General features: G+C 36.8%; 1 protein-coding gene across 3 annotated transcripts in view; it reads left to right on the plus strand.

Annotated features, from left to right (window-relative positions):
• Nucleotides 1-22,242, plus strand: part of HNF4G (hepatocyte nuclear factor 4 gamma) — a 150,311-nt gene that overhangs the window by 53,158 nt on the left and 74,911 nt on the right. The window contains exon 2 of one of the 3 annotated variants that reach the window (XM_025394277.1): nucleotides 21,877-21,908. The exons of the other annotated variants lie outside the window; for them this stretch is intronic. The gene's annotated coding sequence lies outside the window, so the exon portion shown is untranslated. The remainder of the gene's footprint in view (nucleotides 1-21,876; nucleotides 21,909-22,242) is intronic. 3 annotated transcript variants of the gene reach the window in all.

The raw sequence follows: 22,242 nt of genomic DNA on the forward strand, positions 1-22,242 counted from the left end.
TTTGTTTCCTGCACTAAATTTGCCTTTATCTTATCTTCAGTTTTTTACCCCCTCAAAGTTTTATATTGTCTCAGATTTTTCCCCTTTGAAATGTCCTTCATGGAGCTCTCTATATTGTTCCTTCTTCATTCAGAATGTGTGACCTCTTTAATCTTGCTGTGCAGCTGTCATTCTCCAAATCCCCTCAATTTATTTTTTTGGATGAGAGTCTTATTTTATTTGACTCAGTGTAATTTTGCCTATGTATTATTGTTTTAACTTTCATGGAGTGTATCAGATTGTATATTAGTAATGTGAGATATTACAGATTGATTTATCTTATACCTATGACTGCTTTCTAATTCCTCTCATTTAGATCATGGGACATGTAGCTGCCCTTATTTCTGAAATAGTGTACAGGAAAACACCAGGAAACGAACATTCCAGAATCATGACTGCTAGGTTCAAAAGGCATCATCCAAGTATGGAAAGAGAATTCACTAATGAAGTCCAAATAGGAAGAATAAGAGAACATGTTGGGAAAGGAAAATGAATGAGGCAAGATGTAAAGGTGGTAAACCTTGTTTTCTAATCTTTGGCTGGATTGGGTTAGAATAGAGGCACAACAGTGTCTGCCTACATTTCCTAAGGCATCCTTGAATAGAGGGAGTAGTCATCTTGTTTATCCTAACTGGAACTCCTGTTTTTGCTTGACTTCTAAGATGTCAGTAAGGGGTGATATGGTGTTATGAGAACTTACAGATAGACTCATATAGGATTCTACAGATCCTATAGCTAACCCATATAGCCTCATATAGACTCTATGCAAAAATTTTCCCCTTGGAAATGTCCTTCATGGAGCTCTCTATATTGTTCCTTCTTCATTGAGAATGTGTGTTAAAGTTTAAGATAATATACATAGCTAGAATAATATATCATGCTCATGAATTAGATGATTTCATAAATTATGGTTGTCAACTCTTTGCAATTTCATCAATAAAGTTACAGTGTTTCCAGTGAAAAGCCAAGCATGATTTTTAGTGAATATTGATAAGCTCATGCTAAACATTTGTATGCCAATCAAAGGCATAAGAAAGCCAGAAAATCTTGAAGGCAATATTTTGTCTGCTTTTCTGCATGTATGGCACATTTTATAGGTTTAAAAAATTAAACAAATAAGTAGAACCAATTATACAACCAGAAAGAAGTTTCAGAGACTAAATATACAATAAGCAAAACAGAAAATGCATTAGAAGCCTAAAAAGTAAGCGAAGGAAATATGTATTATGCTAAAAAGAAAATGTAGAAAGACAACACAAGTATGAAATAAAAAAGAGGAGAAAAAGAAAACTAATTTAGGAAGTACAAGTAGTAGAAATAAGAACAAGAAAGTGAAAGCAAAGAAATGGGAAAGAAGAACTGATCAGAGAGGAAAAAAGAAAAACTAGAAAATATTCTCAAAGTTTACCAGGACATGTTTCAAAAATTGAACTTTCTTTACTTGTTCTGCATAAAGCCTTTCTGGAATCCTCCTTCTATTGGAAATGAAGGAAGCAGCCTGTGATAATAGATTCTTCACTTTGTTCCTTCCAAATCACAGGGTATGTGTGTGTGTTTGTGTGCATCTGATGAAATAATATATACATTGTAAATATGTATGAAAATTAGGAAAGGCCAGTATTTATTTATTAGCTTCTTTTATCTTTAATATCAATTTTTAATATCTGTACTTTAGTCAGTTTAAGGAAATATCAAGTAGAGGCTCATTATACTCTAAAATGCAAATGTTTCTGAGACTGTAAACACCACATTGTCTAACTTCATAATTCTAGAATTCTGTTCCTTTATACTCATACCAAAATTTTCTTTTTTCAAGGATTATTTTGTTAATACATTCTCCCTTCTTTCCTCACAGCTGTCAACAAGCAATGACTGCCTCTTTATCTTCCAACTTTTTTCTTTTCTCAAATTACCAATGTCTTCCTTACAGTCAAGTTTATTTTTATAGATTTTATTTTATTTATCCAATTTGTTTTATTAGACTGTGCTGCTGAATTTTACCTTCTATGGCATTCTTTCAGTGGAAATCCATTTTCTTGATTTTGCTTGACTTGTTGACCTTTCTTTTCCCCTCCCTCCCCCTCTTCTTTCTTTCTCTTTCTTTCTTTCTCTCTCTTTCTTTCTTTCTTTCTTTCTTTCTTTCTTTCTTTCTTTCTTTCTNCCTTCCTTCCTTCCTTCCTTCCTTCCTTCCTTCCTTCCTTCCTTCCTTCCTTCCTTCTTTCTGTCTCTCTCTCTCTCTCTCCCTCTCTCTCTCTCTCTCTCTTTTTTTTTCTTTTTTCAGACAGGACCTCACTCTGTCACCCAGGCTGAGTATGATTTCAGCTCACTGCAGCCTTGACTTCCAGGCTCAAGAGATCCTCCTGCCTCAGCCTTCCAAGTAGCTGGGACTACAGTTGCCTGCCACCATGCCTGGCTAATTTTTGTGTTTTCTGTAGAGATGGGGGTTTTGCCATGTGGCCCATGCTGGTCTTGAATTCCTGGGCTCAAGCAATCTGCATATCTCAGATTCCTAAACTGCTGGGACTACAGGTGGAGCCACTGCACCTGGCCCAACCATTCATTCTTTATCTTCTATGTTGTTGTTGTTTAATTTGAGGAGTACACTTTTTTCTTTTATTTTTTCATTAAATAGTTCCTTAGAATATTTTTAGCCTTACATAATCTTCCTGTACATTCTCATTTGTTTTCTTGATGTAAGATGATTTCTAGGTTTTTGGTTTTCCCTATGACCAGTTCACATATGTCCCTGAGACAGTTTTTCTACGAAAGCATTTATTTATTTATTTATTCAAGAAATGAGTGCTCATTATGTGCTAAACATTTTAGCAATACGTTCTTTCTTCTACTGTCCTTAACCTGCACTCCATTTTATTGGAATGGCCACATTCCTATTATCATTCAGTACTCACTGGTTCATATTAGAAATTTTTTATTAGCAAACAGGGCCGGGTGCGGTGGCTCATGCCTGTAATCCCAACACTTTGGGAGGCTGAGGCAGGCAGATCACGAGGCCAGGAGATCAAGGCCATTCTGGCCAACATGGTGAAACCCCGTCTCTACTAAAATACAAAAAAATAGCCGAGCATGGTGACACGCACCTGTCATCCCAACTACTGGGGAGGCTGAGACAGGGGAATCACGTGAACCTGGGAGGCAGAGGTTGCAGTGAGTGGTGATCATGCCACTGCACTCCAACCTTGTGACAGAGCAAGACTCCATCTCAATTTTATATTAGCAAACAGCACACTGAAGTCACAAATTTTTATCTATCCATACATTTTACTTCCTTCTTCTAGACATCAAGAAAATCATTATTTTTTAAAATGCCGTTCCCAGATGACTTTAATCAGATCTACCTCTGTGCACTGTTAAAATAGAATCCAGAGTCCTAATCTGGACCATGGAAACTGAGTTGCTAGAATGGACTTGCAGAATCTGCATTAGTAGCAAATGTTCTAGGTGATTCACATTCACATTACATTTTAAGAACCACTGCTGTATATTGATTTCTTTTCTTGTTATAAATGATATCATCATATATATTTATACAAAAATGTACATATGCATATATGCATATGTATGTAATGTTCCATACAAACAATTATATCGTTGCAATAGATGCCTGAGCAGGAAATGATAGTTAAAAGGAAAAACCATTTTAATATATCTTCCATTATTCCAATCGCTTGCATTCTTTCTCCAATTTAATTCTATAATATAGTTTTCCTAGTTGTATATCTATCCTCTTTTCATTCTTTTTCATTGGTTTCCTTCCTACCATTCATTGATATGCTGGTACTCCCCAGGGAGAGGTCCTTCTTTGGTCCTTGTCTTTTCTTCTACACTTAAAGTTCTGCAGAGGTGACTTAGGTATTTCTCAAGAACCATGCTTAATCTGCGTCTCCCACTTTGTGTTCATTTAATGAATTAAAAGGTCAACATAAAATGTATGTAGGGCTGGGCACGGTGGCTCATGCCTGTAATCCCAGCACTTTAGGAGGCCGAGGCAGGTGGATCATGATGTCAGGAGTTCGAGACCAGCCTGACCAACATGGTGAAACTCTGTCTCTACTGAAAATACAAAAATTAGCTGAGTGTGGTGGCATGCGCCTGTAACCCCAGCTACTAGGGAGACTGAGGCAGGAGACTCGCTTGAATTTGGGAGGCAGAGGTGGTAGTGAGCCAAGATCATGCCACTGCCACTGCACTCCAGCCTGGATGACAGAGCAACACTCCATCTCAAAAAAAAGAATTATATGTAGAGTTTTCTAATGCTAAAATGTTTCAACAGTCAATGCTTTTCCCTTTCCCTGTGTAATTTACTCATTAACAATTCCTTCCTAATACCATAGCCTTGTTATCGCCTCCCTATTATCTAGAAAGCAAGTTAAGATAAGTAGATTATGATTTTATGGGAAACCAAAGACTTGAGAAACAAAACAAAGCCAACTTTTTGTTCTTTATTCTGAGGTTAAAAAAAGAAAAAAAGCTGTATTAGTTAGCTATTGCTACAAAATGCTGCATGACAAAAGAGTCATAAAACTTTCAGTGGCTTATTGATATTTTATTTTTATACTTAAAAGGCTGTAATTTGGCTGATCTAGGCTAAGCTTTTCTGAATCAGTTACATGCCTGGCTTCTGATTTGGCTTCAGGTCTGAGGTACAGGTGGGAGGAGCAGTAGAGATATTAGAAAATCTTTTTTTGTGTGTGGCAGATCCCAGGTGCACAAGAGAACAAGCCCAACCATGCAAGCAATTACATTATGTTTTCACTCACATTTCCTTAGTCAAAGCAGTTTTAGGGCAAGCCCAACCTTAGTGGGATGGGGAAATATACCCCACCCACAGTGGGAGGCTTTGTAAAATTACATCGCACAGGGTGTGGAGGTATAATCCTAGTACTAGGCACTGAGTAATTGGGACAATAATCCAATCTACATCAGAGGGATAGTATGTGAATCTGAGGATTCTTGGTATACATAATCTTTTGTTTGTTTTGCCATTATCAGAAATTTTCTTGGATGATTTTTTAAAAAGGTTTCACTTACTTGATTAAAAAGGTACTACTCATTTACTTACTTGTGTTTTATCATTAGTTCCTTTCTGTAGAAGTGGCAGAAGCCAGAGAAGAAAGGGCCTCAGTCTCTTGCCTGAGTTTGAGACCCCTGTTTCAAACTGTCCGATGAGTAATCTACAGACAATTTTTCTCAATAAGCACCCATAATTTTATTAATTATTTGTTTACCTAAGCCTGTGGCTCCTTAATTTCTCATCATCAAATCTCCCCAAGTTATCTTCAAGTTTTTCTTCTTTCTCATCCTTATACCCAATTTGTGAACAAATTCTGTCAGTTTCAATGGACTGTTCCTTTCAAGTCCCCTCATTCAATTTTTATTTCATTAAGTGTTTTCATTTTTAACCAGGAGTTTTACTTCAAAAACCTCTGGAGCCAGAGACATCTTATTAAAAAACAAACCTGAAAGTATCCCGTGTTTAGAGGGCCCACTCAACTTCTGGAGTCCTGGCTATCTTCTCTTTCTCATTCACCACTCAAACTACATGGAATACTGACTTCAAAACTCTCCCTTTTTAGATGATTATCTTATTACTTGAATATCAACTACACTGCCTTCTCCACTCAGCAAAGCCTGATTCATCTTCCAGAGCCAACTTGGGTGTTATCTTTGCACTTAAGCCTTTCGGGATTCTCATACAAAGTCAGTGGCCTTCTCCTGGCGTTCTCACTGTATTCTGCACAACTATCCATTCAAGGATTGTTTCATGGATTATTTACATTTGATTATAAAAGCATTAAAAGATCCTTATAAAACTCAGAGGACATATAAAGTGTAAAGAAGAAAATATAATCACTGTTCTTGGCTTCAGAGAATACAGTTAACATTTTGGTACTATATTTTTACGGCAAGATTACTTCATTTAACAACATAGCATAGCATTTTTTTTCAATTGTAGTCTATTGTAAAAATTAATTTTGCTGTTTCTCTCCCCCTGCAGATTGTTCATTCCTTTAAGGATCATCATTTCTCATTTTACACCTTATTTCCAGTGCTTGGTACAATCCTTGGCAAACAGGAAGCATTTAATTAACAGTTGTGTGACTGTTAAATGAAATGGGAATATTTTATTAAGTCCGAAATAATTCAGTGAACAAAGGAGCATAACTATAAGCCAATGACAAATTACAAAATAGGTGGTATTTTACTAAAGTCTGGGTATCTTGTTATATTACATATTATTTTTGAAAACCTGACATTGTGTCAAGGCAATAATCATGCTATAATTCTGTGTTAATCTTGTTTTCTATTTTTTTGACCTCAGGAAATTATTTGCTGTAATTATTTCCAGTCACATAAGACTTTAGATGTTAGTCAAATAGTGTTGTAGTTTTAGCACTGGTAAGAGATACAAGGGGTTAAGTGACTCTAGTCTTTTTTTTTCTTCTTCTTCTTCTTTTAAAGACATGTAACTTCTTTGTCTGATCTCCTTATGGTCCTTGTCACAACTGTATGGCTTTTAATCACTCATACATTCAGTGAGTTACTGCACTGCTGGAACCTTAATAATGTTCTAGTTTGTTTGGATGATCTTCCTGATAAAGTCCTGACAATCTCTCAGTATAATGGGAAGACAATCAAAATAAAAAATGCTTTAAGAGTTCAGGTAGTGGAGCATACTATTATTTTTCACACAGTGCAAGGATATTAAAATACAGACTTTCATGTATTTGATTGAGTTTGTGATGGAATCCAAGAAAAATTGAAAATTTGAATTATTCTACTGCCAGCAGGGACTGTATATCATGAACAGAAAAGCAGGCATATGTAACTGACTCTTGTAGCATAATCTGAAAAGTGTCAGCTTGCCCTCCTTTTATATGAGTTTCTGCAGTATATCTAAGCAATTAATTCATTATATAACTCTCTTATATTTGCAATCACCACCTGGAATTTTACAAAAATTTAAAACGTCCTCTTCAGTGCACATCGTTTGAATAGTTAAAATGATGTCTTACATTGATAGCGTGTTTCAGTTTTTTCAAGGTGCTTTCTGTTAAAGTGTCTCATTTGACTCAACAGCCCTCTGAAAGTAAGCAGTGGAACTCTGATAATTCTCTAGCCTGCTCCATATCTTCTGTCTCCTTCCTTCTTATTAGGAAGCAGTTTGGTGTGATGGAAAGAGCAGAGAATATGAATTCAGGTATTTAGCTCTAACCTTGTCTTGAATTACTTTGACAATGGAGAGATAATTTTCAGTTCTCTGAACCTTGGTTTTCTAATTGGCAAAATAATAATAATAATGTTAAAGTGTACTCCCAATGTTGCGAGGATTAATTAAGGTGATATCCAAGAGCAAATGTAACATTCATGTTAGCTTCTTTTAAGGGCAGCTTGGGATGATGGAAAGAGAACAGATCTTTGCTTCGTGGCTTCTTATTTATGGTACTTGAGCAAGTTATCTACCCTTTCTGAACTTCATTTTTCTAAGTGTGAAATGGCTGTAACAATACCTGTCTTGTGAAGCTGCTGAAAGATAAGGTAACATATATGCTGATTCTAGTATAGTTCCTAACTCCCTATCGAAAGTGTTTCCCCTTCTTTCATCTTTCTTCTCTGCCTCCTACCACTCCTCTTTCCCACCTCCTGTCTTTCCACTTTACTCTTCAGCCTCCCATCTCAACTTTGTTTGACAGAAAAAGATCAAGAACGTGATTGGAAAATCTCGAGATTTAATACTTTAGAAAGTATTTAGCTTAGAAATTCTTTTTTTCCAAACAAAATTGTAATTTTCAGTTGAGGCAGGAGATGGGGATTCAAATTCTCTGCCCTCCTTTTGAGAAAAGACCCTTTCCTGGCCCACTTTGACGTCTCCATTGAATCCTATAAACTTTGCACAGTAGAATTTGGAAAATCACCGGTGTAGCCGAACCCTCTCATCTTGCAGATGGAACAACTGAATTTGAGGGAAGTTGAGATACTTGCCTAAGCTTGTGAGGCTGGTAAGTGGTGAGCTAAGACTAGAACTCAGTCGTTCTTTGCCTTACCCTGTTCCTTTAGTAAGTAAAGATACAGAGTGCAAATGTGTATAATTACATTCCTCTCTTGAAAGATGTTAGTCTGTTTGTGCAGATGGAACTTACATTAAAAGATGAAGAAAGTAAAGTACTATGACATAACCATGAAATGGGTGAAATAGGTAAATCCATCAAGAAGAGAGGAACATGGATGATCATTGTTTTGCGGGGCGGGACACTGCAAACTATGAAAGCAGGAATTTCTTTGCTGTGCTCACTGTTATTTTATTCCCAGTGCATAGAGAAGTGCCTGGTTTCCTACAGGGAATTAACAGTTTTAAAACATTAAATAAATGAATGGCTAAATGAGATATATAAACGAACCAGTCCTAGATAAAGGGCAAGGGTTTAGAAAAGTTAGATCAGAGTGTTTAAACAATGGGCTGATCTTCATTGTTGGGCAATGACATATGTTGAGTGGGTCACAATTTATATATGAAAATGTCATTATGTCATGGAAATTGTTTAGATTTTTATGTGATACATACATAAAATACCTTTGGATCAATACGCTTGTGTGTATACTTGATCACAAGTTAAAATGTATGTCTCACTGTAGGTCATGATTAAAAATGTTTGAAAAATATGGTTTTAGACAAAGGAAATACTAAAATTTGAGGCAGGCATGTGAATGTTTTGTGTGAAAATAGTGAGTTTAATAGTTTTGCCAAATCTGAGGTGAAGAGAATAGTGAAATCAAGTCTATCCAGGGGAAGAAGAATCCATTTGGCTCTTTAGCTATTAAAGAATTACAGGGACTCCACTTCGCCTCTGACTGTCTCCATCATCCACAATAAGAAGATTTAACAAAACTACATGTTAGAAAGACTAGATAGCTTAATCTTACGGGAGTGATTCACTCAGATTGTAACTGGGGGAGTAGACAGAGAACGATGCAAAAGAGGCAGCACAGGGTAGGAAAGTTATGGCTTTAACGGGTGGCACCTGCTAAAGAAAACCAGTTGCTTGGGCATGGTTGGGGTAGATGAAGTTAAAAAAAAATGTGAATGTGTGATGACAAAAGGGAGACTAAATTGTGAATAATTTCACATAACGTCTGTCTGAGAAAAAACAGACAGAAACAAAAACAAAACAAAACAAAACAAAAAAATTAAGAGAACAAAAAGTAGGAGTTAGGAAAAGGTTAGGATGGAGGTGAGAATCGTTGTGGTCAACTAGGTATAGTCAATAGAGATCTCTATACGTTGATGAGAAATTAAAGAAGGCATCAAGGTCTTTAAAAAGATTACTTTGAAAGAAAGAGATTCCTTCTCCCCTGAAATCTAGTCATTCAGACCAGGGGGGGGATGGGAGTGATGCTGGATATAGATAACAAAACTTAAACAAACAGTTAATAAATGCTTCTTTCTTTAATTTGAACACTGACTACAACAGAAATTTAAATCAACAATGTGACATTAGCCTACTACTTTTGTGTTAGTAACAAGAGACACTTTTAAATGTGTCAAAACATTTATTTTGCTAGGTGAGAAGCATACTCTTTATTTGCCCTATATTTGTTTAATATACTACCATTACTTGAGAAATTGTATAACTTTGACCACTCTCCATATTATGGCTAAATTAGGAAGTTAGAAGGAAGATTGAGTATTGTATGAAGGTTTTGGATTTCATGTCCTTAAAACTACTTAAAATGAGTTCAATATTGATGAAAATAGTTGAGAAAGTTAGAAATCTAATTACAAATGTTTGAAATATGTCCACATAAGTTGAGCTTTTCCTTTTGGTTGGAGTTTATCTGAATTCAGAGGAAATTCAGAGGTCAAGAATGATGAATAATAACAATAATAAAAGTAATAATTTTTTTTTTTTTTGAGATGGAGTCTCTCTCTGTCACCCAGGCTGGAGTACAGTGGCATGATCTTGGCTCACTGCAACCTCTGCCTCCCGGGTTCACGCCATTCTCCTGCCTTAGCCTCCCGAGTAGCTGGGACTACAGGTGCCTGCCACCACGCCCAGCTAATTTTTGTATTTTTAGTAGATACAAGGTTTCACCATATTGGCCAGGATGGTCTTGATCTCTTGACCTCATGATCTGCCCGCCTGGACCTCCCAAAGTGCTGGGATTACAGGCATGAGCCACTGCACCTGGCCTGTTTTTATTTATTTATTTATTTATTTTTGAGACGGAGTCTTGCTCTGTCTCCCAGGCTGGAGTGCAGTGGCGTGATCTCGGCTCAGTGCCAACCTCCATCTCCCGGGTTCAAGCGATTCTCCTGCCTCAGCCTCCCGAGTAGCTGGGGCTACAGGCACATGCCACCATGCCCAGCTAATTTTTGTATTTTTAGTAGAGACGAGGTTTCACCATGTTGGCCAGGATGGTCTCAATCTTTTGACCTCGTGATCTGCCCACCTAGGCCTCCCAAAGTGTTGGAATTAAGGCATGAGCCACTGTGCCTGGCCAAATAATTATTTTTTTAAATACCTTGGCTTAAATTATTTATTTTTAAAAGGAAGCCAAATAGTACCCCTTTGCTGTTTATTAAAGGAAATATATGACAACATTATAGATGTCCTGTGAGCACATGTATATGTAAGTCTATATAAATTAAGAGAAAGAATATGAGCCTATGCATGTTTATATGTGTTTGTGTGTGTATAAAAGAACATGAGCCTATGCATGTTTATGTGTGTTTGTGTGTGTATTTATGTGTGTGTGTGTGTTTGTGTGCGTGTAATGAAACTCTGTCTCTAGGCAAGGCCAGGTACAAAGGTCCATCATTTAAGTCTCAAAACTAAATAAACATGTGAGGTTATAATTATTTTATTGAGCTTTCTTATTTTATGACCCACTAATGGCTCATGGATCAGTTATATTGATAAGCACTGAAAACATACAGCTTCAGAGTTTTTTTTTTTCCATTTATTGTTTTTATTTTAAAGTGCCAAGAAGAAAATGCCCAGTTCCCAGCCTTAATTTTCATTTATAATAAACCATAGAAGTACAATTTATATAATAGAGTAGAAACTAAGGTGTATGTAGGGTGTATATAACTGGCAATTTGTATGTGACAATAACGTGCTTTCAATTTCTGATGAAAATTGTTGAACTTCATTTTTGAATTTAAAATTAAATTTATTTTTTAAGTATATTTTTAATTATGAATTTGGGGGGTACACATGCAGGTTTGTTACATGGATATATTGTGTAATGGTGAGATTTGGGCTTCTAGTGTACCAGTCATTCAAATAGTGCATATTGCACCCAAAAGATCATTTTTCAACACTCACCTCCCTTCTGTTCTCCAATTTTTTGGAGTCTCCTGTGTCTATTGTTTCCATCTTTACATCCATGTGCATTGTTTAGCTTCCACTTGTAAGTGAGAACATGTGGTATTTGATTTTCTGTTTCTAAGTTATTTCACTTGGGATAATGACCTCCAGTTCCATACATACAGCTGCAAAATACATGATTTTATTCTTTCTTTATTGCTGTGTAGTACTCCATGGTGTGTGTGTGTGTGTGTGTGTGTATATATATCACATTTTCTTTACCCAGTCATTCATTGATGAATACTTGGGTTGATTCCATGATTTTGCTATTGTGAACAGTGCTGCAATAAACATAGGAGTGCACCGCTAACAGGGTATAAGCATTCCCTTTTCTCCACACCCTTGTCAAAACTGTTGAACTTCTGCATTTGAGTGTATGTCTTGAAATCAACTATTCAGTATCAGGTTAATGTTTCTTTTTGCACTTTTTATTATGGCAAAATTAACCCCATTATGTCATTTAGCATTTGTGAGAAGATAACACAATGCAAACATAGTTTTTTTTTTTGGGGGGGGGGGGACGGAGTCTTGCTCTGTCGCCCAGGCTGGAGTGCAGTGGCCGGATCTCAGCTCACTGCAAGCTCCGCCTCCCGGGTTCACGCCATTCTCCTGCCTCAGCCTCCGGAGTAGCTGGGACTACAGGCACCCGCCACCTCGCCCGGCTAGTTTTTTGTATTTTTTTAGTAGAGACGGGGTTTCACCGTGTTAGCCAGGATGGTCTCGATCTCCTGACCTCGTGATCCGCCCGTCTTGGCCTCCCAAAGTGCTGGGATTACAGGCTTGAGCCACCGCGCCCGGCCAATACAAACATAGTTTAAAAAATTTGTTGTTATTTTGTTTTTGCATATACTGTAGATTATTTATGACATATTTTATCAGGAATTGAGATTCTAGAAATTCCTGTCTGTGTAATTTCCTGTGGGAACTACCTATAGCTTTCTGCCCAAAGAAAGAGGCGCGAGGACGGGCTATGCATGCCAGTTTAATCTTCCCAAATTTGCCAGCCAGATAAATTCCTTTACCTGCTCTGGGGCAGGTGAATGAATGTGTGGCGTGAGGTCAGGAGTCAGCTCCAGCTGTACAGAAGGAAACATCAGCAGTGAGGAGTAAGTGCCTCCTCCCCTCCCAGTATTAACATTTCTAATATTCATGGGTAGATTCAATTTGAAAACTAAGTATAAACATTTTGTTTAATGTAGTGCTTGATTATCTGTCTTATCTATTTTCAAGTAAAACTAAAAACTGAGTATTTAGCTTTAGAATTATTTAGCTTCTCTCAAAGGCTCAGTTTTTATCAACATTTGTCAATTTTAACTGATAGCACCCTTAGCAGAGTTTGTAGGAATGAAATAGAAACATTTCCCAGTTTTGCTTTAAGAGTCTGAAATATTTTGGTTTTTGAAGGTTATATTGCAGTTAAAAAGAAAACCATTTGACTTGATATATGCATATGTTTCCTGAGGTCAGAGCCTACCATTAAACTTTCTAAAGATTCTTAGGTTAATTTTTTAAACTGTGGACTTTTAGTGCAAAAATATTTATCAGAATCACACTATGGGGGATGAGAAATGTTAGACTTTATCAATATCGTTGTCTATTGGACCCTCTACATTTACGATCAAATTCTTCAAGTCTCATCATATGCACAGAAATTGAAGAACAGTTAATTTCTAGGTAACTAAATTTGGAAACACATGTAAAGAGAGCAGAAGGGCAATGGAAATTTATGCAAGACAGAAATACCTGTTTTCTGAATTTGTTGATATTTAAAATAGGATCCGTACACAAACTAAATGAAACTAAAAATTCAGTTCTTGGTATTCTGCTAGACCTTGCATTTCTTTGTATTACTATTTGCACCATTAAAAATATATATAAATACATATTTTAAAAAGTTCTGGGCCAGGCGCAGTGGCTCACACCTGTAAGCCCAGCACTTGGGGAGGCCGAGGTGGGCAGATCACCTGAGGTTGGGAGTTTAAGACCAGTCTGACCAATATGGAGAAAACCCCTCTCTACTAAAAATACAAAAGTAGCCGGGTATGGTGGCACATGCCCGTAATCCCAGCTACTTGGAAGGCTGAGGCAAGAGAATCGCTTGAACCCAGGAGACAGAGGTTGCAGTGAGCCAAGATCGCGGGCTACTGCACTCCAGTCTGGGCAACGAGAGCGAAATTCCGTTCAAAAACAAAAAAAAGAAAGAAAGAAAGAAAAGAAAAGAAAAAAAAGAAAAAAATCATCATGATGCATTAGCTTACATAAATATACATTGAAATTTAGGCCGGGCATGGTGGCTCAGGCCTGTAATCCTAGCACGTTGGGAGGCCAAGGCAGGCGGATCTCCTGAGCTCAGGAGATCGAGACAAGCCTCGGCAACATGGCAGAATCCCGTATCTACAAAAAATGGAAAAAATTAGCCGGGCGTGGTGGCGGGTGCCTGTGATCCCAGGTACTTGGTAGGTTGAGGTGGGAGGATAGCTTGAGCCCAAGAGGGCGAGGCTGCAGTGAGTTGAGATCTCACCACTGCACTCCAGCCTGAGTGACAATTGAAATTTAAATAGTATTAAGGACAAAAGGATGAATGAACACTGTTTAAAGGAATTCTGCATATTAGAATTCTGGAATACTTCCGCAGGCATTCTAAAGTCCTAAAACCTGTTGTTTTATGGATTCTAAAAGTCAGGTTTTGGTACAGTGGATTTCCAATTTTTTTTTTTCTTTTACTGAGGACATTGAAACTCATAGCACAGGATCTTGTGAGTCCACCCTGAAAATTAAAGAAAGTGGCTCGTTAGACTCTTCAGTCCTAAAGTATAATGTGAAATGAGAATGCATATTTATATCAGACAAATTTAGGCTTTGAATCTTGGCTTTGTCAAGCAGTATGTATTCTTGCTTAAGCTAATGTACCTTCCTTTTTGAGTCTTAGTTTTTTCATGTATAAAGCTGCAGATAGCCACGCATCCTTTTTTTTTTTTTTTGAGATGGAGTTTAGCTCTTGCTGCCCAGACTGGAGTGCAATGGCGCGATCTTTCCTCACCGCGACTTCCGCCTCCTGGGTTCAAGCGATTCTCCTGCCTCAGCCTCCCGAGTAGCTGGGATTGCAGGCATGCGCCACCACGCCTGGCTAATTTTGTATTTGTAGTAGAGACGGGGTTTCTCCATGTTGGTTAGGCTGATCGTGAACTCCGACCTCAGGTTATCTGCCCGCCTCGGCCTCCCAAAGTGATGGAAATACAGGCGTGAGCCACCTCGCCTGGCCGGCAACGCATACTTTTAAAGGGATATGAAAGGGCTTGAAAAATATCCCGGAAAGAATTGGCCGTTGTTATTTGTTAAGCACAGTATTATTTCCAAAGGAACTCTTCCAAATTATCCCTGACCAAGCTACCACCCTTATTAAGAGATAGATTGGCCTCTTAGATTATATATCCCTTAGCTTTGCTCATGAATGGAGACAAAGGATTCATTTATCTAAAGGAATGAAAACAATTGCCCTTGAAGTTAGTGGATTCGTGCACCTAAAAAAATGGCCTGCATATGGTACCAATCAAACCTTTTATTTCTTGCATATTTTGCAGACAATATGATTTTCAAATACAGGTTGTATGGAATCAAGTGAACCATCTTTAGGAGAAGACTGATTTTTAGTAATCTTTATGTAAGACTATTTGGCAGAGCCCAGATTTGAACTGAGGAGATTGTCTTTAGAGCCATACACTTGTTCAGGACATAGTGAATATTCAGAGATAAAACCAGTGTAGAAATTAGTATCAGGGCTATATCATTAACAAGATTCTATCACTTGATTTGCTTTTTTTTTTTTTTTGGTGTGTGTATCTCTTCTATAAAGAAATAGCTATGCTGTGAATGCCCACATATTTGTTGAACAAACTTTTTTTTTTTTTTTTAAATTAGAAACTGGATAACAAGAGAGAATAAGAAAAAATGTTCTGCATTTGTTAAATTTCCATGGAGGTAAAGGAAGATTTTACAAGCTGAAAAATATGGGGGCGGGGGGGGAAAGGACATTTCTTTATCTTCTGTAGTATTGATAAATAACGTATTTCCAGAAGATTATCCATCACATCAATGTTTTCAGGTTTATTTGTATCAATTTGAGGAAAATAGTCTATCATGACACTTTTAACTGATTAGGATATACCATATTACCAAAAATAGCAAAAGCATATTACAAAGGTTTATGATGTATATAACAGAAAGAAAATCCTTAACTTTTTTTTTTTTGGTGTATAGAAAAAAGTGTTTTTTTGGAAAAATTCTCCCATATAATCTGAGAACAATATAATTCTTATTAAATGTACGCTTAATTGCCTATTAGATAATTTGCTAATTTATGTGATCTACCTGGTAACTTTTGGTTTATTAATCTAAATTTTAAAAAGTTCATCAATAATTAATAATAACACAAAAGTTTAATAAGATTAACTGGAAAGTACATAATATCTACAGTAAAATTAAATCAAAATTTGGGAAAAATAATTTCCCCTTCTTTGAGAAGCACTCATTTAAATTGTATACATGCATAGCCATGGCAGAGCACTCACCACATACTGAGTGTTGAAACTGTCAAAGCTGGCAGCCAAGGCTAAATCCTGCAGCATGGCTGTACTCTGATAACAGACTACAGGTCATCTCTCTGATATTTAATTTTAATTTTAAAAGTAATTTTTATCAGTGAAACCAAGAGTGAATGATAAAGATAATAGACAAAGTAAAACAAAATTCAGGCAGAGGTTAAAGAAGTCCAACTTTATTAATTTTTTGTATTGAAGTATGATATTGAAATAATATTTTACCATATTTTCCATGAACCTTGCCAGAAAATATATTTGGGATAATTAATAGTGTTATACATATTACTACAAAGGAAGTAAGGACTCTTCATTTTCAATCCTAATGACCTTGAACAAGTAACTTCATTTCTCTGGATCTCATTTTCTTTTCTTTTTCTTTTTCTTTCTTTTCTTTTTTTTTTTTTTTTTTGAGAAGGAGTCTCCCCAGACAGGGGTGCAATGGCGCAATCTTGGCTCACTGCAGGCAGGGGTGCAATGGCGCGATCTTGGCTCACTGCAACCTCTGCCTCCCGGGTTCAGATGTTTCTCCTGCCTCAGCCGCCTGAGTAGCTGGGATTACAGGCACCAGCCACCACATTCGGTTAATTTTTGTATTTTTTTATCTTAGTGGAGATGGAGTTTCGCCATGTTGGCCAGGCTGGTCTCGAACTCCTGGCCTCAGGTGATCCAACTGCCTCAGTGTCCCAAAATGCTAGGATTACAGGTGTGAGCCACGGACCCGGCTGGATCTAATTATTCTCACCAGAGGATGGAATTAGATCACTATTTTTCTAACAGTGCTCTGTAGAGTCCTACAGATCAGAAATGCTTTTTATTCTCCCACACAATTCTGATTTTGTATTTTATCCAGTAGTTGCACGCTTGGAATGTATTTAGATACTTTCATAAAGTAAAGGTTTGAAAAGCCCCTGGTCTAGATTATGTCTGAAATTCCTTTAGTTTTAACATTTTATGAGCCATTTATTTTTTTCCGAATTCCTATCCTTGAGTCAGACACAGGAATTACCATACAAATTTTGTGCTTTTCCAATTCTGGAACTGCCTTGTACTCCAGACTTTTCATGGAATATCCATCTGCTCTTCTTACTAGTCGAAATTCCATTTGTTTTTCAAGGTCCAACTCTGGCTGTCCCTGAGATGAATTGAATTATCAGCCAGGAAAAAAACTTTCTTTCCCTGGGATTTTGAAAACAGTAGGTTAGTATTATTTTTGAGACACTTACCTGTTCTTCGTTCTGTTATGGATGCTATGTACTTGATGAGTTTCTGTCATTCTTACAGGAACTGGGCAAATCTGATAAGCAAGAGTAGGGCAATGAATGTAAGATAATGGTGGGAGCTCAGGGCACTTTCTAGGATGTACACATTTCATCAAGTGGGGGTGTCACAGCCTTAATGAGATTTCTGTACTGTTCACAGGGAAATTTAAGATCAACACGACCAAATTCTATTTCAATAAAAATTGTGCATCTAAATTTTTAGAGAAATTTTTGACATCTGAAAACTCATTTATAAAAATAAAAACGTAAAATGCCCAAACAAAAAAAAATTGTGTAATGGCCACTTGTACGCACCTCTGGTCTGCATACCCTGTGCCTGTCTTCATCCTCTAACGTAAACATAATCTGCTTGCACCTTTGTTCAGGAAAATTTTGTGAATTTTGTTGGAAATGTTCAGATAGCCTTTTTATGTAAGCTTGAATAAAATCATGACATTGAATTTTTAAAAAATCTAGTGCAAACAACTGTCAAGAGCAATATGACAATGTCCTCAAGAAAATCAACTGGTTAAGTGGATCATCCTCAAATTTAAAATCCTTTGGTCTCACCCTCAGGATGTCCCCTACTTGAGGCTTCGCAGTGTAAAAGCCTTCCTGAGTAAAAATGAGATTAAGGAACATTTCACAGTGCCTTAAGCAGCAGATAGATTAATTAGTTGCCTAGAAAAAATTAAAAGTCTCATCTGGAAATTTGGAAGGATTTTAATGAGACCTCTTTGTATTGATCTTGAAAGATATAGTTTGTATTAAAAACCTCCCCTCCCCTCTCCCCTCCCTTCCTCCCTCCCCTCCCCACTCCTCCCCTCCATCTTCTCCCTTCCACTCCTTTTTCAGAAGGAGTCTCTGTCACCCAGGCTGGAAGTGCAGTGGCACAATCTTTGCTCACTGCAACCTCCACCTCCCAGGTTCAAGCGATTCTCCTGCCTTAGCCTCCCGAGTAGCTGGGACTACAGGCTCGCGCCACGATGCTCAGCTAATTTTTGTATTTTTTTATAGAGATGGGGTTTTACCATTTTGCCCAGGCTGGTCTTGAATTACTGACCTCAGGTGACCTGCCTGCCTTGGCCTCCCAAAGTGCTGGGATTACAGGTGTGAGCCACCGCCCCCGCCCCCCGCCCCCCCCTTCCCCGTGCTGGTTTTTGTTTTGTTTTGTTTTGGATACTTTCCTGATCACCTTTTGATGTTTGTCACTAGAAGACTGACAAGTTTATATTCTTTTAAATACTGCTTGCTGGTCATCATGCTTGCTTTTTCCTTATTAAGAATATGTTTGAATTTTAATCTGTAAAAACAAAATTTGATGCAGTCATATCTTGATTCTATATCTAACAGCAGTAGTGTTTATAACATATTTACACCATTGTTTTATTATTGTTGGCTGAAGTAATTCCTAGTTAACTTTTCACTTTCTGGTTAAAATTGGAATCTAGTTTCTTGTTCTGTTTATCACTAAATAACAGAGTATTCAGTAGTGACTGAATATTAGGAGGGACAATTGAACACTTTTAAACTCAATGTCATGTGAAGTGAACATGCTCAGGGATCATGAAATAAATTTTGAAATGATTTGTTTATAATAAAACAAGAGCTCTTTAATGAGGAAATGGACAATAGCATGTTACATTTTGCTAAAATAAATATAAAATGGATTATATTTCTACAAATAATGAATGTTGCTATATTAAAATACTTATTCATTTATTTCAAATAAGTCACTTTTTAAAAAAAAATTTTATCTTAATAAGTTAGTCAAGGGATGGTTACCTTCTCTTTTCAATGCAAATGTAATTCCTTAAGTGGTTTTCATGGCCCAGGGCATGACTGCATTTCTCTGCATCTTTTCTCTTTAACGCGGCTGTTAACATTAAGCAAGCAGAGGTGTTCTCTTGTTAAAAAGGAACAATCCACCCATTCCACCCAGAGAAGTTCCCTCTGGTGCTCGGCCCCTCCCTGCACTCACGTCTGCAGTGAGGCCATTTCTTTTCTCAGCTTTTGTTACACTGCCCCCTGCATCTCGCCAAGTGGACTCACAGTCTAAATTGTTCAGATTTCTCATCTTTTTTTCTCCGTAAAACGTAAACATATAAACATACCATTGGTGCAACTCTTCCTTGAAGTTTAATGTCGTGTATTTAATGCTAGGCTTAGGTAAGTGAAACATCCACTCTCTAAAACTGAGAGAAATCATTCATTTAAATAGAATGTATACAAATACTGTAAAAACTGTGTATCAAATAGCTCTTAAAATTTATTATAATAACACTTATTAAGGATTAGACAAGGTGATATCTTAGCAAGTGTTATTAGTTATAGTTTCTTAGGTATATTATCTCTGTGTTGATATGTCTCGATCAATAATAACCAGCACTGATATAACTGACCTTTTAGTACAGTTTGCTATACACATGGACACTTTCACATAAAATACTTTATGAATTATCACAACTTTATTATTAGTAGTATTACTGATTCAAAAGTAAAGTTAAAGAATATTCAAGTTAGAGAAGCCAAGTAGATGGCTGCTCTTCAGAACGTAAATTTTTATTGTTTTAATGAAAGAAAATTTGGCAAAATTGGCAATGTATTTTCCTTTTGTCCCAGTGTGTCATGAAGAAGAATTTTAAGTAAATTAGAATGTTTAGCTCAGCATTTCTTTAAATAGAAATTATTAGAAACTAATCACGTGACTAAATAGGAGCATGGCTAAATATAGTATGGTCCAACTTCATGATGAGCAATAAACAGTCATTACAAATCATGTTTTCAGTAAAATGGAAAAGTACTCTCAGGTTAATAATAATTGAAAAGAGTGGGCCAGGCGCGGTGTCTCACACCTGTAATCCCAACACTTTGGGAGGCTGAGGCTGGCGGATCACAAGGTCAGGATATTGAGGTCATCCTGGCTAACATGGTGAAACCCCGTCTCTACTAAAAATACAAAAAAAAAAAAAAAAAATTAGCTGGGCGTGGTGGCAGGCACCTGTAGTCGCAGCTACTTGGGAGGCTGAGGCAGGAGAATGGCATGAACCTGGGAGGCGGAGCTTGCAGTGAGCCGGGATTGTGCCACTCACTGCATTCCAGCCTGGGTGACAAAGCGAGGCTCCATCTAAAAAAAAAAAAAAAAAAAAAAAAAAAAAAAAACAGATAATATTTAGAAATGTATAGTGGTTCTGATTGCAATTTTGGAAACATATCTTTGAGTTCTGAGCCAAAGTACTCCAGTGCACAAGGCTTCTGCCCATCTCAAGGGCCTCCCTGGTAAATTCTCTTGATCCTCCTCTTTGCCTGGCTACTTCTTCAGGTTCCAGGAAAGCCCTTGCTGATCTGCAGGGCACTTCAGACCACATTATGTTCCCCAGTTACATGTTCTCATAAAACTCTAATTTTCCTTCATAGTATATATTATGATTATAATTAATCACCTTGTGGTATCTTTCAAACGTCTGTCTTCCCCAATAGACTATCAGCTTCACTGAAGCAGTAACTGTGTTCTTATTTACTCAATGCCTGTCCCAGTGACTGGGACATAGAATGAGCTCTGTAAACATTTGTTGAGGAAATGAACAAATGAGTGAATTGCAAGGCACTCTCTGAGCACTTTTGACATAATTTCATTGAGACTCCACCAAAAACTTATGAAGTAGAAACCATATTTATTACATTTTATGGATAAGGAAACTAAATTGTAAAGAAAGAAAATTGGCCAGAGTTATATAGTAAGCGGACAGCTCCAATGTAAACCTGACATCTCTGAATGTTGTGCACAAGTTCTTAGCCGCCAATTTTAAGTGCTTGTACTGAATGTAACTAATATAACTATATTTAAATGGTCAACTTTGTAGATCAAATATGCAGAAATATTACAAATCTTTATATTAATTTGTTAATAAATTTATAACCATGTTAAATTCTGAAGAAATATATAAAAATGGAAATGGTGGTAGAATTGCACTGGTTCGTATTTTTTGCGCACAATTCTACATTTCCCAAATTCCCTATACCAAGTACTTATCATTTTCTATAAAAAGGAAGAAAACCATTAAAATCTATTCACCTTAGCATGTTGGAGCTAGGTTTCAAGTGTAAATATTTTGACATCGAACTCCAAAGAGTTTTCACTCAGCAAAAGAGAAAAGTTGATCACTCTCTTGTGAATTGGCACGCAATTTACAATTAATTTTTCTGAATAATTTAACTCAAAATCAATGTCAAAAATATATTTTAAAAATTTTCAATGTAAAATTCTATGTAAAAAACTGCACAATAGATAGCTACATTAAACCTATACCATATAAACTGTTAATTAAAACTTTGAGCTGATTGAATATATTTCTTTCTATGCATAACTTTTATGCTTTTTGACATTTCTGTATCACCAATACTGACTAGCAATCAAATTTATATCATTCAGTTTTAAAGATACCTATTTTATTTATTTTAAACTTCAATATTTAAGATAAACTTGCCTTTCAAAAGTTAATTTCGTTTTTGAAACTCACCAAAGCAACACATAATTTAAAATCTATCTCTATAGATTTCCTCTTATACTTTTTATTTTGGTTTACCTTCCAGTGATTACTGCCTTGACTGTCCCTGGTCTTGAAGTAAGTACATATGAACAAGGACCCTGAAAAACTCTGGGCTCAAATTGCTCTAGTTTTTTAGATATTTTTGATGGGACAGGGGTATGTATTTTAAGATACAGCATTTGATAGTCTTTGGAGTCAAGTCATGCTGCCGACACAGATTCTAATGGCTGTTGCAGACACTAGCTTCCCCACTAGGTCTGCTCTAGCTGCCAACCATAGCCTTCATCCAAAGCATCAGATATCAGCCCTGAATGATTATATAGGGCCTGTTTTTATTCAGGCCTTAATGTCAAACTTATGGATGAATGAATGACTGAATGAATTACAATCCCTGCCTTAACTGGATTCT

Source organism: Theropithecus gelada, chromosome 8, assembly GCF_003255815.1.
Source record: "Theropithecus gelada isolate Dixy chromosome 8, Tgel_1.0, whole genome shotgun sequence".
NCBI classification, from domain to species: domain Eukaryota; kingdom Metazoa; phylum Chordata; class Mammalia; order Primates; family Cercopithecidae; genus Theropithecus; species Theropithecus gelada.